At 48.6% G+C, this 17,643-nt stretch overlaps 1 long non-coding RNA gene across 1 annotated transcript; it reads right to left on the bottom strand.

Moving 5' to 3' along the window:
- Positions 1 to 6,472: 6,472 nt before the first annotated feature.
- Positions 6,473 to 15,171, bottom strand: LOC129684221 (uncharacterized). Its single transcript, XR_008721296.1, has 3 exons — positions 15,073 to 15,171; positions 11,962 to 12,152; positions 6,473 to 6,512 (listed from the first exon to the last, which is right to left on the bottom strand). It is a non-coding gene; the product is annotated as an uncharacterized LOC129684221 (long non-coding RNA).
- Between the last annotated feature and the right edge of the window lie 2,472 nt (positions 15,172 to 17,643).

Here is a 17,643-nt window from a genome sequence, read left to right on the forward strand (position 1 = left end):
GGGCGTGAGCTCAGGTGGCCCCCCAAAGAGCCCTGCTGGCTGTCTCCTCCCCTGGGCCCTCTGGGAGGTTCCAGTTTGGCAGATATTGAGAAAAGATTGGAAGAAGGGGGGGGGGGTGAAGTGTGGTCTTGAAATCTGATCTGTGGTTGCTACTCTCTAAACCCAAATGGTGTTCCACCCACTATCCAGCTGCTTGTGCCCATGTCCTTTAAATCGGGACATGGTGACCCTGTGTGCCTGCCGAGGCAGAACAGGACAATCACATCCTACCTCCTTCGTCTTCAGGGTAAGCAGTCAGTCTTGCGGTTTTGGTCAGTATAAGCCCAAGGCAGCCACATTGCCAATTGTCACAAACACCCCCCACCACCACCAAAGCAAAGAGGAGCTATAATGAGCAGGGCACATGCATACCCAGGCTTTGGTGTATCTTGAACCTTGCCCATCGGAGTGAGGATGGGCTCTCTATGGCTTCCCTTATCACCTGCCCCTCCTGACCATCTGGTCACCTGTATGTCCTCCTGTCTGAAGGAGTGGGCGCAACCTCTTCCCTAGCATCAAAGCGGGGCGGCGGGGAGAAGGGGTTGGAGGAAGGGGAAGCAGTCAGCTGAATTGACAGAACTCAAGTGGCAGAATGAAAATGGGGGGGGGGGTCTGGCCCCCACACACATATAACCTTCACATCCTCCGAATTTCAGGATACAGACTTCTAGAGGCTGACTGAACACTTTTGAGCATTTCATGATCTTGGACATACAACAGTCTGAATCGTGCTGCTGTCTGTTTTCCCAGAGTTTCTTTTGTCCTGACACATGAACAGCCTGGCCTGTGTTGTGAATTTCCTGTGTGCTTGCATCACACTGCCTTCCATGCCCTGCCAAATTTACAGGTCACAAGGACTCTGTAAAGACTTCCTGATTTTACTGACAGGCTGAGGAGGTTTTGTAGCCTAAGATGAACAGGTGGGATATGGCAGGGCTAGGAGCCTGCTGGAGGCACTGGGAGCCTGTTGGAAATGACTTTACTTTGTCTGTGATTAAAGCATTTATGTTTTGCCAAATTTGGGTCTTGTGTAGATTCGCCTGGTATAGGGGGTAGCCAGCTATAGCTCTGGATCTAGCCGTGGCCTATTCTTACACATTAAGAACCATTAAGAATGTTTCTTACAACTCTCAATAGGATCGTTTTGTTTATTTGTTTAAAAAAAAAACATGGCTGGGTGGTGGTGGCACACACCTTTAATCTCAGCATTTGGGAGGCAGAGGCAGGCAGATCTCTGTGAGTTCAAGGCCAACCTGCTCTACAGAGCGAGTCTAAGACAGTCAAGGCTACACAGAGAAACCTTGTCTTGAAAAAACAAAACACAAAACAAAACAAAAAACACAGCAAGGATTCTGGGAAGATGGTCCAGCAGGTAAAATACTTGCTATACAGCCTAAAAACCTGAGCTCGGACCTCTAGTCCTGGGCATGGTAGCACCAACATCTATAATCTCAGCACAAGGCGGAGGGAGCTCAGTTCTTAGCTGGCTTAGCCAAACTGGTGAGCTCCAGGTTCCAGGGGAGTCCCTCCGCCTAAACAAGTAAACAAAGTGGAGCGGTGGCTAAAGAAAATAAAAGGATGTCAACCTTTGGAAAGTACTCACATACCACATATATCCGAGAAAGAGAGAGAGATCACATAAACTACAACCTGAAAGCCAGTAGCCCTGGTATCGTGCCCACTATCATCTTATTGTCTTTGGTCTTCCTTTCTCAAGAGTGCTCTGCAAAATTAAAACCTCACTAAGGGATTCACAGATGCATCTCGGTATTAGAAAGCGTGCCAAGTACTATGTGAGGCCCTGGGTTAGATCACCAACGCCAGAACAATAAAATTATTCTATGCTTGAAGCTGGAGGTGCCAGTAGATATTACTCCTCCTCCTCCTCTCCTTCCTCCTCCTTCTCTCCTTTGTCTCCCTCTTCTCTTTCTTCTCTTCCTCTTCCTCCTCCTTCTTCTGAGACGGGGTCTTACCGGGTAATTCTTGAGCTGGAACTCACTATGCAGACCAAGCTCGCCTCACAGAGATGCACCTGCCTCTGCCTCCCAATGTACCATACACCCAGCTCTGCCAGTAGAGAGTGAGAGATTTCAGGCTGTTGGCTCCACCCGTTTGAGTCTGTGTAAACCTCAGGCTAATTGCCTGGCAGGGCAGGCTGAAGGCTGTGTCATGACTTTGCTGGTTGTGTAACAGGAGGAGAAATTCTGGCCTTAGAATAGAGGGAAGTGAAAGAAGGGAATGTGCCCAAGGCTCCCAGAGACCTTGGCAGGCAACTGAGCTTCTTAGAAGGAAGATGCACCACCAACCACAGGCCACATCATCAACTCAGCAACACAAGTGTGCAAAGCAGTCCACTGAGGCTGAAGGGAACACTTCTTGCCCTTTCACATTGGACATGTGATATGACCGGGTGGGTGGTGGGTTTCTCGAGGACTGGTTCAGGTTTCATGTTTGACTTGTGTCATCTCTTCGGTACTTGCTAAGACAAACTCAGTCATCCCCAGCAAGGACCTTTGCAAGGCTTTCCTGCTTGGCTTATCTGCCTGCTATGAAAAGGCCCTAGGCAGAAACAAGTATCCAGAAGAGTGTCAGAAACTAAGGGTTAGCTGGCTCAGCGGGTAAATGATTGCCTCAAAAGTCTAAGGGCCTGAGTCTGATCTTCCAAAGGCATGGTGGTACACACGTGCAGTCCTGTGCTGGCAACATCCAGGTTCGGAAAGTAAGGTGGAGGGGCTGGAAGGGTGGCTCCATGGCTGAGAGCCTGCGCTGCTCTCGCAGAGGACAGTAGTTTGGGTCCTAGTGTGGGTCAGAACTACATGTAATTCCAAGTCCAGGGGGTTTGATGCTTTTGACCTCTGCAGGTACCCACACAGGCACGAACGTCCATACACACATAATTAAAGATGATAAAAATAAATCTTTTAAATTAAAAAATAACCTGAAGTGTGATTGAGGAAGATAACAAATAACCACCTCTGACCTCTACATGCACCTCCCCCCCCCACACGTGCACTAAGAGGTTTCTCTTCATCCTTCAACAATACACTCTGAAGCCCCACGAAGGAGGTCCCCCATGTTGCCTGGGTCAGCGGGCCCCTGGCAGCTTCTGCTCTTCTTGCACTTTCAGCGTTCAGCCCCTTCCTCCCCTAGAAAGCGTCAGGAGGGCTAATTATTTCCCGAAGCTGACTCAGACAGCATTTTGTCTGCCAAAGAATTCTGTTAGCTTAAGTGCACCACGGAGCAGTCTCCCCGCGATTCCTGGTGAGGGAACCTCACCAGGCGCCGTCACGGAGGAGGAGGAGCAGAGGAGGTTCACAGCCTGTGGCCTGGGGTGGGGTCCAGTATGGACCCCCCAAGGGCTGGGCTGGTTGCCAGGAAGGAGTGGCGGGAGTGGAGGAGCCGTTGCTGAGGAGTGCCTCCCACGGGATGTGTGAGAAGGCAGCCTCAGAACACTCTCACCACCAGGCTGCTTTTCAGCTAGTCCCTGTGGGGCCAGCCCTCCTCGCCTTTCATTTTGTTGATTGGAGATTGTATCCCTGAATAGAGCTTAATGTCCTTTGGAAATTATCTGCTCTCTGGCTCTCACTCGCGCTCTCTCTCTCTCTTTCTTTTTTCTTTTCAAAAATGTCTCCTGTTTTCTGCATTTGTTGTCCATTGTCACTGTGTTCCTAACTGCTGGAGGTGGACAATGGGACATCAGAGGACAGATATAAATGCTGCTGCTCTGAAGCCAAGCATGGGAAGAAGGAGGGAAGGAGGAAGTAAGAGAGGCTCTGAGGGCAGGAGGCTGGGTGAGTGTGGGATGGGTTAGGGCAATCCTGGGAGAGTAGACCGCAGAAGGGTGGGCTGGGCTGTAGAAGGGGGCGGGGCTGCAAGCTGGAAAGCTGGGAATGGCCAGAAAAAGCTGGTCAAGGGGACAGGAATGACCCAGAGCTAAAGACGCCAAGCTGAAAAAGACCCAGAAGTGGACTGGGATTTTGTCCGCTAGTTATACTAGTGCGTTTCATCTCCTGGTAGACCAGAGACTTACAATAAATTACATAATTGCAATTCTACCTGAATACTCACCTGCCCTCTACAAACAGCACAGTTTTGGCTTGTAGGTACCGGCTACGACTACAGCAACCACTACACAGAAGGACACATATCTAATCATGGTTTGCCTAATGATGAGTTCTAAGAAAGGTATCCTTAGGTGATACTGTCACACAAACAGCACAAAAGTGCCCTTACACAAACTGAGACAGTAACCACGCCAGGAGGCTACAGAGTCTCAAAGGGACCAAAACGTTGTTACATCACACATGACTATGCCACTTAATTCCTCTGTTTACCAATGAGTGATGAAAGAGTTCAAGAGGCTAGAGGACTGCCAGGCATTGTAGGGACAGAGGACTAAGAAAACTAGGTCTGGCTGAGCTAGGGCAATAACAGGGCATGGCTTCCAGCTTGTGAGTTTCTGGAACTCACTGCATAGACCAAGCTGGCCTCAAACTCACAGAGATCCATCTGCCTCTGCCCCCTATGTTTGGATTACAGGTGTGTGCCACCATCGCCTAGCCTTGTAGAAAGTTTAGCTTACTCCTAAATGGGTCCTATTCAATAGCGGAACCTGGAATTTCTAGCTAGTCAGGGTCACCTGAGCCCTGTTTGCTCAGTCTCCTGAACACACATTCCTAAGTGCTTTGTTCGGTGGTGAAGCACAAATTACAGGATCTTCTGGAGAAGCTGAAGTCTAAAGACTTACAGATGGTAGCGAATTAAAGCTTGAATTCACTTTGCTGAATTAGTGGGTCCTGCGCTGCTGTTGTGAGCCGGGGACAGTGGTGGATACAAAGCGCTTACTGAGCAATTAGTAAGGTGTGTGCTATAAGGAAGTGCCCTAGCACACAGCTTTGCCGGAGGCTCCCTTGCAAATGGAGTTGGAGCCAGCTGGGACTGTGGCCAAAAAAGCCAGAGGACCTTTCTGAGCTAATATGAGACCGCTTTTAGTGGACCAAGATGTCTCCATAATGTGGCCCGGTGGCCGATTCCTGCTGAGCTTGCAGTGATCAATACCCTCAGGTTAGGAGCTGGTTCATCCGCTGGCTTCCTGCTTCCTTCTCGGCTTTTTATCACGGCCACCACCCCACCCTCGAATCTAAAGCCAGAGACAGAGCATGGATGGATTGGAAAGTCTGCGCCTGTAGAAAGGCAGGACTGGGGAAAGGTCTCGCTCTGCCTCTGTTCAGGTACATTCACACATTCGATGTGTGGTCCCAGGCCTTGACCTTGGCAGAGAGAGGTTCTGGGCAGGGGAGCGTCCCTGGCAACTATCTCTAGGGAACCAGTCTGACTTTGTCCCTCCCTGGTTGGGTCATATCCAGGCAACTGGAGGCTGCTGCTTCTGCTCCTTCTAAGACTCTGTTTTTGTTTATTTTGGAGACTGGTTAGAAGAAAGGACTCAAACCAACTTAGCACAAAGGGCACCTCAGGGAATAGATAAGGCTTTTCTTTTTGAACACACTGGCAAAGAAAATACAATCAAAATCAGGGACAAGAAGTTCCCAGGAACCCCAACATGGCCTCGAACTCACAATCTTCCAGCCTCAGCTTCCCAAGTAGTTGGAATTATAGACAGTCTCACACCACCAGCCATGGCTAAATTACAGACATTTTTCAAGAGCCAAACATTCTCTTTTATTTTTTTGAGGGCGTGTGGGTTGTTGGTTGGGTTTTTTCCTATTTGGGAGATCATGGTCTCAATTTCAGATCTTTTGGCAAAGACAAACTATAACCAAAGAAGAGACAGAGCTGCCAAGCCATGGCTGCAGCCAGGGCCAAGGCCGGTCAGTTCTGGCAATGTACAGTTTGTCTGCTTGCCACATCCTAGGTACTCATCTTCCCATGTTCTGAGATCCACGCACTGACTGCGCAGGTCAGCCATGACTAATCGGCTCACTAGATGGAACCTGAGTTCCTTAAGGTTGAGGAGTCTAACCTGTTTTCCTTATAGCCTCAGGATCCAGAAGAGTTTGTGGCATGTCAGTCAGCTCTCAGTCAAATACCTGGTTCATCAAATAATGACACTTTTCTTGAAGGAAGGTTCTAGCACACAGAAGATGACAAGACACAGCTTAGGAAATGCCCTTGAAGCCAGGCAGCGGTAGCACACACTTTTAATCCCAGTAGTTGGGAGGCAGAGGCAGGTGGATCTCTGTGAGTTTGAGGCCAGCCTGGTCTACAAAGTGAGTTCCAGAACAGCTAGGGCTACATAGAGAGACCTGGCTTAAAACACTAAAAAAATTAAAATGAGCTTTATATAAGAAAAAGCAAGGATTTGTTCTTTCATGCCTAAGAATTCTAGAGCAAGTGTGAGAGCTGCACGAAGTCAGCAGGAAAGTTGCCTCTGTCATCCTTAGCTCTACATTCCTCCCCACCCCCACACCATTACCTCATGGTCCAGGAGGGGTGAGGAACATCCGTCATTGTGTCTGCATTCCAAGCAGCAGGATGAGGGAGAGGAACAGACAGGCAATAAGAGGGTGATCCACACATCTGAGTCAGCTTCATCTAAGTAAGTGTCTTGAAAATTCCATGTACCATAGCGCTTTCTGTCTAAGCAGCCGTGAAGGCATGGAAATGAAAGCCTTTAGCTGGGCACAGTGCTTCTGATGAGCTTAGAGCTTCAGAGTTAGACGGAAGAGCAGAACAGATGTCACTCCGTAACCTGGAATCTCAGTCCCAGTCCCTAAGCTTAAACTGTCAGGAAACACGTGCTCCAACATACACCCACATGCACATACATACACACACACACATACACACACACACACACACACACACACACAGTCGCACACACAAGCGCCTTTTCTAAGTTAAAAATCAACAGATCTGTACAGGCAACTGCCTTTTGCTCTACACCTCAGAACCCCTAGACAAAGGGGCTAGTGACCAGGGTGTTCTTCTCCATGGAGAGTGACAAGAAGTTATGGGAAGGATCCTATCCCTTCCTCCCCTGCTCATTTGTATTCACAGGATGGGATCAGATAGACTTCAGCCTAGACAAACTGCAGTTAGCAAGTGGGCATCTGTCACGAGGCTGGGTGATTTTTACGAGAATGGGTGCTGACCTTCTTGTTGAGTGTCATGTAGGGCCTCGAGGGCCCTGCCAGTGCTGATCCTGGCACTGGCAGCCTGGATCAGCCCCTGTAGGTTAAGAACCCTGTCTGGTGGCCTGCAGGCTTGTGCATTAGTCTCTAGAGCTGGGTGAGAGAAGAGAGACCCCTAGTCCTCCCACCCTTAGCACCCCCCCCCCCGAGGCTGAGAGCCCCCATAGCCACACCGCAGCGTCTTTCCTGTGGCTGTGGGAACCCCCACTGCCTTGGATTCCCTGGTTAGGGCCTTCTCAACACTGCAGGTTGGTTTTCTGTTCAATTGGAAGTCTGTGAATGTAGGCCAACCACGATAAGGAGAGGTGGGAGGGCGACAAGGAGCCCTGCCTTTTGTTTTCTGTTACCTTTCTGACTTGTTTAACTCTCCCAGGTCTGTTTCCTTAGGTAAAATAGGAATGGTAATCGCAGCCACCTCCCAGGGTGAGCGGCTTGAAGGAGACAGCACTTACCACAGAGCCTGAGCACAATAGGCCCTCACTAAAAGACAGTTAGGTCTACATCTGAGAAAACAGAATGAAGACAGATAGCAGGGCCCTTTGTGAGCGCTGGACCCCTGAACAAAACCTCTTCTGACATGAGAGAAATTTGCAACTCTGGCATCTTGGATGGCATCCCAGGAAGGGATGGGCACCCACTACCACAAGCCAGCCCTAGGCAGAGAGAGCTGGCCCCAGAGGACCCAGGCCCCTCCCCATCGGAAGGTTGCAGGCCCAGCTCAGAGAGCTGATTCACATTTTGTCCTGGGAAACGCTGCACTTGGAAAACATTATTGATTCTGTGGCTCAGGCTGCAAAGCAGGAAGAAAGACTGAATTTCATTACCTAAAGCATTTATGCTTACTGTCCGTATGTTCTATTTAAAGAGGCACTTGGCAATCGTTTTCATTAGTGTCTCTTCTGAAAACAGTTGTGTCCCCATCTTACAAAGGCAGAAATGAGAAGAAATAGCTGGCTAAAGAGCACACGGCCAAACAGCAAAACTTAGAGATCGCGGCTCTCAAGCTTCTTTCGGCTTGCTTGACTAATCTGCTCCCCTAGTGCCTGCAGGGGCCTCTCCTGTCTTGTCACATTCACCAGGGAAATGCAGACCATCAGACTAGGCCACAGGACCCTGTGTCCTCCCAGGACCAGAGGTGGACATTCTGTGACCAGCCAGTCTTCAAGTAGGGTGTTAGGACTTTTCCACGATCTGTGTCACAATGCAGAGCTCTGCACACTGGACTTGGGGTGTGTGGGGAGCAGGGAACAGAGAACTAGCCTTGTGTATCCTCCGACCTCAGAAAGAAAGAAAACTGCGGCTGAGCATGAGCTCATGGATTTGAGGGAGAGGTCGAGGTGTAAACAGGAAACAAATCCGTGGTCCAGGTAAGTCACTGTGTCTCCTGGCATCTTCTATGTGTGGCACAGCTGCCTCCCTCCGACGCTTTCTACACCGTAGCTCTTGACCGTGACTCCAGGAGGAGTGGGTATGGCCACAGCCCCATTTTCACAAGAGCTAGGACTTAGGTAAATGAAGCCCCAGATCCAGAGTCAAAGTAGCTCAGAATCTCTGCCAGCCTCCCCTGTGGAATATTCTGAGTTTCTCAAGATGATGCTGGGCCCAGCTCTTCTCGGAGGAGGCCTGGCCAGCTTCCAGACAATTCTAGTGCAGCACTGGAGCCAGAGCCATGCTGCCCCCGAGCTGGGGACCAAGGCCTTTGATCACAGCAGCATGGCAACCTGTCCTGCTACCAGGAGAAGCATTCTTGTCACGTGGCCCTCCGAGATGGGTCAGTCTGTAAAGAACAGTGTTTAGTGGCTGCACTGCACAGAGAACATAGTGAACCTAGTAGGCCTGATTGCAGAGAGAAACTAAGAAGGCAGGTTGTGGCTTCTCAGTTGCTGAAACAGACACCCGAAATAACCCCAGCCCTCAGGCCTGACCTGGTACCTTCCTTGTTTCAGGAAGGAGCTTTATCAGATTGCTAAGAGCACATTTCAGTTCTCTTTATTATGGCCCCCTCTGTGTCCTGAGGCAAGGCCTTTCTTCTCTCCTTTTGAGATAAACCCAAGGGGTCAGTTGTCTGTAATAACTCAACTGACCCAGCACGAAGACCACCCGTGGGACCTGGCTCTGCTGGGGTGTTCAGAGAAGGAAGCTGATCTGGAGCCTTTGCGATGTGCATGCAGGCATCTGTTACATGTTCTTTAGCTGCCGGGCAAAAACCTCTGTGTAGACACAACCATCCATTGTCAGCTTTCAAGACAGGCCTCAGCAAGCAAGCAGCTCGGTGGGAGGCTCCCTCAGTCAGCTCAGAAAGTACGGCCTGCCACCTGACCTCAGCGATCCATGTGATGCGCTCTTTCTGTTCTCTAGAGTCTGTTGGTCCTTCTTAAGGCCTTCCCCTGCCTACTGGGGCTTTCCGTAACATAGGTGGCAAGCCCATTGAGAGGCTAGGAACCCCTAGAATAGAGCTGGCTGCTTAGACACCCTAATATCACCCCCAGTGTCTTCCAAGCCTGAATGTTCAGTGCTTGACTCTGCCGTTGGAACTCTGCCAGACCTCTCATAACATTTGAAAACAGTCATCGAAAGCACCAGATGACACAATTTCCCTTGGAGATTGGGAAATTATGACTGGGATGATGGCATATTTCTGGAACCCAGGATGGATGGCCTCCCAGACGCCAACATGCTCCCATCCCACTTCACTCAAGCAGCTCAACTCTTTCCTGTGTTACATACAAGGTCATGTATGGAGTTCACTTGAATGAGAGCTCCATTGCTTATTATCCTCCACCTTCTTGTTATACAGCTTTTTAAAAGAAGAAACATCATGCCAGGCAGTGGTGGTGCACACCTTTAATCCCAGCCCTTGGGAGGCAGAGGCAGGCAATCTCTGAGTTCGAGGCCAGCCTGTTCTACAGAGTGAGTTTCAGGACAGCCAGGCTACACAGAGAAATTATGTCTCAAAAACAAAAAAACCAGGAGGAGGAGGGAGAAGAAGAAGCAGAAGCAGAGGCAGTGTGTTGTTATGTTGGTTGATTTGGGTCCTGGGGACTCAGGGTATCAGACATGCTAAGCAAGTGCTCCCTCCCTGAGCTACATCCCAACACTAAGAAGTCAAGCATGAAGAAATGCTGGGCAAGTCAGTCAGGTCTCAGCTGGGCCTCTCTGGATGAGTCTGCATCTTGGCAGCTCTGTCTCACTGACCCTGGAAAGAAGATTCATGACCTCATAATCTTCCCCAGCTCTTGTCTTTGTGACAAAGGAGGTCACTATTTAAAATATTGACCTAAGGTAATAGCCACATACAGGGATCCAACATAGTTCAGAGTTAGAATAACATGAAATCAGGGCATAGATTGCCTTCCAAAACAAAAAGGTCATCTTTTTCTTCCACCACAAGCTCCCTGGAGGCCCAGGAAGAAATGGGGGCTTGTGAGGCCAGTTTACTCTGCTCTGCTCATCTGTGGGCAAGTGACCCTGTGGCTACGGACAGACCAAAAGGAGCATCTCAACCTGTTTAGATGGTGGCCTCTTTTACAGTGAAACGTGAGGCCAGGGCTCCCAGCCATCATTGTCCGGAGAGTTCCCAGGGAGGCTTCTGTGCTGTGCCCTGGATGCCCATCGCAAGTGCCCTGGCTGGTCCCATCCCTGGGCTCTGCCTCCCCGAAGAGTCCTGTTGCATCAAATGACTGTTAACATTTCCTTTCACGGCCTTTTCAAGCTGCTGGGTGAGAGCCAAGTAGCAGCTTCGCAGGGTTCATTCACCCCAGAGCGGGGAGCTTTTCAGCGCTGTGGGAAGGCTGTGTGTTTGCAAATCAGCATAGTAGGGCAGAGCGATTTGGAAGCCATTTCTCAGTTCATCACACTCCTACTCACTGGGAAACTAACCCTGCTATGTGAAGCCTGTCTGGAGTTGTGACACCCTAATGTCACTCATTTCATCTCATCAAACACCCACCCCTCTTAAAAATGCCACGAGGCATGTATTTATGTTTAAGTTAAAGGTGAATTAAAGTTGGAAAATTCTGGAGAATCTTCTGGCAGTGCACAGAGAGATCTGGAGATGAGCGCTCTACCCAGGGAAAGCATTTGACCAAACTGTGAAGTAGGGGGAGTTTGATGTTGTGGTAGACCCCCAGCGCTACCCCCAACTTAGCCTGCGCTTTCACAGGCTGTCTGGTACCTTCCTCTTCCATGGCTGTCACCAAGAACTGGCCTTCACCCCTGCTCTGAACCTCCTTCCTCTCAGCTCCCCTGCTAACTCTCAGCCCAGCTGCAGCTTCTCCTTGGGGTGGGGTGGGGTGGGGTCTCTTAGAGACAGTTCTTTGGAAAGCTACTGACAACTAGGAGTGCTCAGAGTGATGCTATTATTTTTGCAGGTTTCATCCTTCCCAGGGATATGTGCAAGTTAACTAGAGATGATGCCCCCCTCCCCCACAAAAGTAATTTCCAGTGACGCGTCAACAGATGACAGGCTGAATGGAGGGGAGAGGGAGAGCAGCCTGGTCGGTATGGCAATGTATGCACTAGGTATGCAAATCTTTGCTTGGGACAATACAAAAGACAAGGGTTCCCTTTTCACTTAATCCGTTATTTACTAAACACCTACTCCATGCCTCGCCCTAGAAGCCCAAAGACAGATGAGACTGTGCTCTGCTTCATAATAAAGGTTTCCTGAGCAACACAGGCAAACGTTTCAGGGACATAAACGCCAGGAGAAGGGGTCTGCATGGAGAAAGCCGCACAGGATTAACACCCTCACTGTACTTTATCAGCTTACCTGAGACACCTGTGTAGGCCAAGCTGTGTTCGAACTCGTGGACCTCCTGCTTCAACCTGCCAAGAAGCTGGGCTCTTAGGTGCGCACCACCGTGCAGTAACTAGGCTTGCATTGGCCTTTAAGGATGAGAGCTTCACCAGGCTAAGGCTGGGCCGCAGGTGGCGCTCACTTCGGTTTGGATCTCGAATGTCCTGCGAAGATAGGGAAATGGTAAATCTTTCAGGTGGGGCCTGGTGAGAGGTCTTTAGGTCATTGGTGAATGATACCTTTGATGGGAACTGTGGGATTCAGGCCCTTTCTTCTTTCTTTCTTCTAACCACGAGGTGAACAGTTTTGCTCCATTATGCACTCAGCCATCAAAATCTGGCCCCTCGCAAGAAACTGCAAAAAGCAATGAGTCTGTCCAGCCATGGCCTGGAACCTCTGCAACTGTGAACTACATTAAACCCTTCTTCACTTTTGTTTGTTTTGAGACAGGGTCTCTTTGTGTAGCCCTGGCTGTCCTGGAACTTGCTCTGTAGACCGGGCTGGCCTTGAACTCACAGAAATCAGACTGCCTCTGCCTCCCGAGTGCTGGGATTAAAGGTGTGTGCTACCACCAGTTCAAGTAGTGAGAATTTTGGTTTCTTTAAGAAACCAGTTACGTTACATGAATTTGTTTTAATCCCAGGTGTGGGATCTGAGGCTGCTTCAGATTGTCCACAGCAGCTGACTATAATTTGACTTGTGCTCTAGCAGGGGTGTGATTTTTGACAGATACAGATCGTTTACGTTTGGGATTCTGGGGACTCTTGAGAGGATATAAATTTGAGAGCCCAGAGAGGGCCTGTGGCGGCTGCTGTTCCCTCTGCCTTTGCCCCTACTGCTGCTGGTTCTGCTGCTGCTTTTATGCTCACTGGAGATATCTCGTGGAGGAAAGATCATATTTGCCCCCAAGGAAATCAACACTCCTAATCATCAGGAAGTAGTCTAAAAAAAAAAAAAAAATCAATGGTCCCTCTCCCCTCTATTTTTCTTTCCTGTCTACCTAGTATTGAAGGGTTGGAAGGGATTGGGCTGGTGAATATAGGAACCCAAATAAATTAACCAAAAGTATGGCTAAAGGCTGGCATCTATTTTTTAATTTTTTTAAATTATTTAGAAAGGATCTCTCTATGTAAACCAGGCTTGCCTCAAACTCATAGAGATCTGTCTGCCTCTAGAGCCTTAAACCTTTCTTCTTTATGTTAGATATCTCAGTTTTCTTTGTCACAGTGACAGGGCCCTAACACATGTCTCCAGTGTCTTAAGCATCTATGGAACTGCCTGAAGTTTTTCAGATCTCTATTCAGGAGGTCACTGCCTTCTCCCAGGTAAGAGACAAATGACACTTCATCTAGGGCTCCAAGATGGATAGAAGAGGAAAAGGGTAAGAATGAAATGGGTGCAGATAATGGGATGCTTTGAAATGGGAGTGAAAAGAGAAGTGACAGATGACAGTTCATGCTGTCATGTGATACGATGACAGCTTTAGCTGAAGATAGGAATTATGGGAGCAAGGGCCATGGGAAATAATAAGCTTGGTCTGGGGCCTCTTGGTTAAGAGACCAGGGTGTGGAATGGGGGGGGGCATGGTTGATGATCCTTGTCCAGTGTTTACGTTTTTGGTCTTAAGAGAACACCAGGTGCTTGTCTGAGGCAGACTGATATCCATCTCTGATCCGACTCCTCCTCCAGCACCATCATTTTCCCAGCAGACAACAGAGCACAGATGTAGATAGCGGAAACCAGAGATCTGGGGCATTACTGCCATTAACCAAAGACAAAGCAGAAGCATCCAGAAGCTCTGGTCAGCCCTTTTTATGTACAAACAGACTTCCCCATTTTCCTAAAGGGCTGGGTGTAGTTCCATGGTAGCACACTTACCTAACGTACATGAAACCCTGGGTCCATCCCTAGCAGTGCGAAAGTAATCAGGTAAATGTTAAGCTCGCTTCCTGCCACTGCTCAGTATCTTCTCTCTCTCTTTCTCTTTCTCTCTCTCTCTCCTGTGTAACCCAGCTGGCCTACAACTCACCACTCCCCTGCCTCAACCTCCCTCCTGGGTGCTTGAATAACAGGCTTTCCACACACAACCTCCTCCCACTCATCTCTTGTTTTCGATTTGTTTTTCTCAAGTAATATCTTTGCTTTGGAAATTAATGTTTCTTTCAAAGCAAACCGGAGACTTTCTTATTCATTTTCTCATAGACACTGTTGAGTGAAATTCGGGGTCATTGGCTGAAGGGAAACAGACTAGGACTCTGCTACTGAGATGAAGGACTTCAATAATTTTTTTGTATCCTGTTTGCATAATTCATCAGAAACCCTAAAAATGTTGGTGCTCTCTCCCATGTAACTTCACAATTATATAAATGTGTACTTCATATTATTGCAGTGAAAAACTAAGAAATTAACTAAAAATGCCAAAGTGAAGGACTAAATGAATTTAAATGATCCGTAAACTAGAATTTAACACAAGTGCTATAAGAGGCAGAGGCAGGCAGATCTTTGGAGTCTGAGGTTAGCCTGGTCTACATAGTGAGCTCTGGGCCAACCAGATTTACTTAGTGAGGATCTGTTTTAAAACAAAACAAAACAGAAAAAGAACAAAAACCATCAACATTGTCTGAAAGCTACAAGGACACTCAGTGTTTATTAATTTAGAAAAAAAATGGATTACATGAATGTATTCTGTGTAATTTTGAAAAGATCTGAAGACTAAGCAAAGTGTGAATGGCTGAGACGACAGTGGAAGGCTGTGGTTCCGGTCTGCTGCTGCTGCTTCTCCAGCAGCCCTTCATATCGGCAAGCAGGGCACTAAGGCCAGCCATTCTCTCAGCCAGGGCTGGACTGGAGAACAGGGAAGCCCTGAAACAGTAGCTAAGCTGGAAATGGGGCTCATAAATTATATTTTTCAAATATGCAAGCACCCTCGGGGGATTCTTTGAAACAGATAATCACATAGGGAGTCTTATAGCAGGTTGTCTTATTATGCATTCCCAGCTTTTCCTGCAACCTTAGGTCTGAAAACCTTAGATCTTCATTCTCTCAGGGGGAAAAAAAAAAAAAGCCTACGGCCTCATTTCTTACCCTGAAATTACTGTGATTTGTAGAATTCCACCTCGCTCCATGCCGTGCCGTGCCGTTTACCTTCTAACCCAGAAGCACTGCTGCAGGAGATAAGGAGCCTTCCTGATGACAGGGGTCATGTGAGGGCCACGGGTTCTGGGAATGACGAAGAGCAGCCGAAGACAAAGAGGTTGCTGGGAGACAGACGCCAGAGCATGGCCAGATCAGGTTGCTAACTGCATTTGCAGAACAACATTCTGTTCTCAGCCGAGCAGCTGCAGGGCAGCAGGCACGAAACAGACACTGACCAGGGTGATGTGCGCGCCCAGTCAGCCTTCCAGCTACTGGGCCTGGGTGGGCTCCGCTGGCCTTGTTTTTTCTCAGCTGTGAGACAGACCACCGTGAACTGTATCCGTCTAACTACTTCCTCGCCACCCCACCATCCCTCCACTTCTCTTCACATCAGAACATCCCAAAGGAGTGACCAATACTCTCTTTGAAGCACTCTCCACCTAGCCTCTGGTTGTCACACTCTAGTGAAACCAACGCTGTCTAACACTGACCTTGGCATAATTTAGTAGAGTTGGAACTTTTTCCTCCATTTATTTGTTTGTTTGTTTGTTTGTTTTGAGATAAGGTCTGCACACAGCCCTGGCTGTCCTGGAACTCACAGAGCTCTGCCTGTCCCTGCGTCCTGAGTGCTGGGATTGTAGGCATACACCACCACATCCAGTCCCTTTTTTCCCTTCGACACACTTTATTCTCTTGTCCTCTAGGGCCTTTCCTGTGCCTTTCATGTCTCTCACGTGTCACCTCGGCTCTCCTCTTTGCTAGGTCGTTCCTTCTGTTCGCCTTCCTAAGGATACACCTGGGATTCGCCTGCCTTCTCCCTCTGAATTTCAGTGTCTCATCTACACTCAAAACTCAATAACGTCTATACTTCCAATGATTAGAATTTATCTTTCCAGCCCCCCCCAAGCCCCTGAAATCCAAACTGCCATATCTGACTGACTCCTTGACATCTTTTAATTGAAAGTCTTTAAATAAAGATTTATCATTATTTTTAAGTGTATGTATGTCTCTCAGTGTGTGTGTGTGTGTGTGTGTGTGTGTGTGTGTGTGTGTGTGTGTGCAGGTGAGTGCAGAGAGCACCCACAGAGAGCAGAGGCTTAGGGTACTCTGGAGCAGTTGTGACCACTTCATGTATGTGCTGGAAACTGAACACAGGTCCTAAGTAATAACAGTATGTGCTTTCAACTGCTGAGCCATCTCTCCGGCTCATACTTGGAAGTCTTAATAGACATCTAAAGAATTAGCCTCCAGGAGCCAGAGATTTAGATGACTGGTAGAGTACATGCTTAGCACGCTCAAGATCCTGGGTTCAGTTCACAGCAGCCAAAAACCTATGGGCACCTGGACGAAATCAAAGTCTGTGTCCATTGCCAGCTTCCGCCCTGCTGTCAGCATTCCCTCCCGCCTCATTCCCCAAGTTGCTGAGAACAAAAACGCTCAGCTCCCAGCATTCCACCACACTCCACCCTTTGTCTATCAGAATCTGCTAACTTGACCTGTAAATGGACCCAGAATCAGGATGGATATTACCATCTTCATCCCGTCACCCTGGTTTGAGCCACTGTCCAGTGTTACTCCGACCACTGAACTCTTCTTTTTTTTTTAAGATTTTTTTTTTTTATGTATATGAATGTTATATCTTTATACACACCTGCTTGCCAGAAGAGGGCACCAGATCACATTATAGATGGTTGTGAGCCACCATGTGGTTGCTGGGAATTGAACTTAGGACCTCTGGAAGAACAACCAGTGCTCTTAACCTCTGAGCCACCTCTCCAGCCCACCACTGAACTCCTAACTGACCATCTTTATGACCATGTTTGTTCTTCTACCCAGCACCACTTTTATTGATTTCAGTGTTGGGTGTTTTTCAAGATGGCAGCAAGAATGGATCTATGATATCTGCGATATTTGTGTATATGTGTTTGTGTGGTGTGCGAGTGCACATGTGTGTTTGTGTGGATGTAGTCATGCCACCGTTCACGTATGAAGATCAGAAGCCAGTTTCAGGTGTCAGCCCTTCTCCTGTGTCTGAGACAGGCTCTCTGCTGAACACACACAGGCTTCTCAGGATGCTCCTGCCTCTGCTTCCCCACCTGCTGTAGCAACTACAGACACATGCTGCTTCGTCACATTTACATAGAAGGCATTTTACCGGCTGAACCATCTCCCCAATCTGGTTCTGCCAAATTCTCAGCTCCATCATCTTTCCTTATCTTTGCCCCGTCAGAGTAGAAAGCAACCTCCAACAAAGGCCCTCAAGGCTCCCCATGATCCTGTCCTCTATCATCACTCTGATAAGTTTTCCCAGCTCTGTCCTAATCACCATCACTCCATCACTGCAATCCCTCCAGTTTTTCTTGAGCAGGTTGACATTCCTGCCTCAGGGCAAAGGACAGCTGCCCTTTTCCTAGGATGCTTTTCCATTTTCCTTCTTCCAGGCCTTTGCTGGGACACGGCCGTGCAGGTAGAGCTCTTAGAGGCAGCTCTCAGATGGAGGATGTTTGTCCAGAATGTTAG

Source organism: Psammomys obesus, unplaced genomic scaffold (genome assembly GCF_907164565.1).
Source record: "Psammomys obesus unplaced genomic scaffold, mPsaObe1.curated_primary_1811, whole genome shotgun sequence".
Lineage (NCBI taxonomy): Eukaryota > Metazoa > Chordata > Mammalia > Rodentia > Muridae > Psammomys > Psammomys obesus.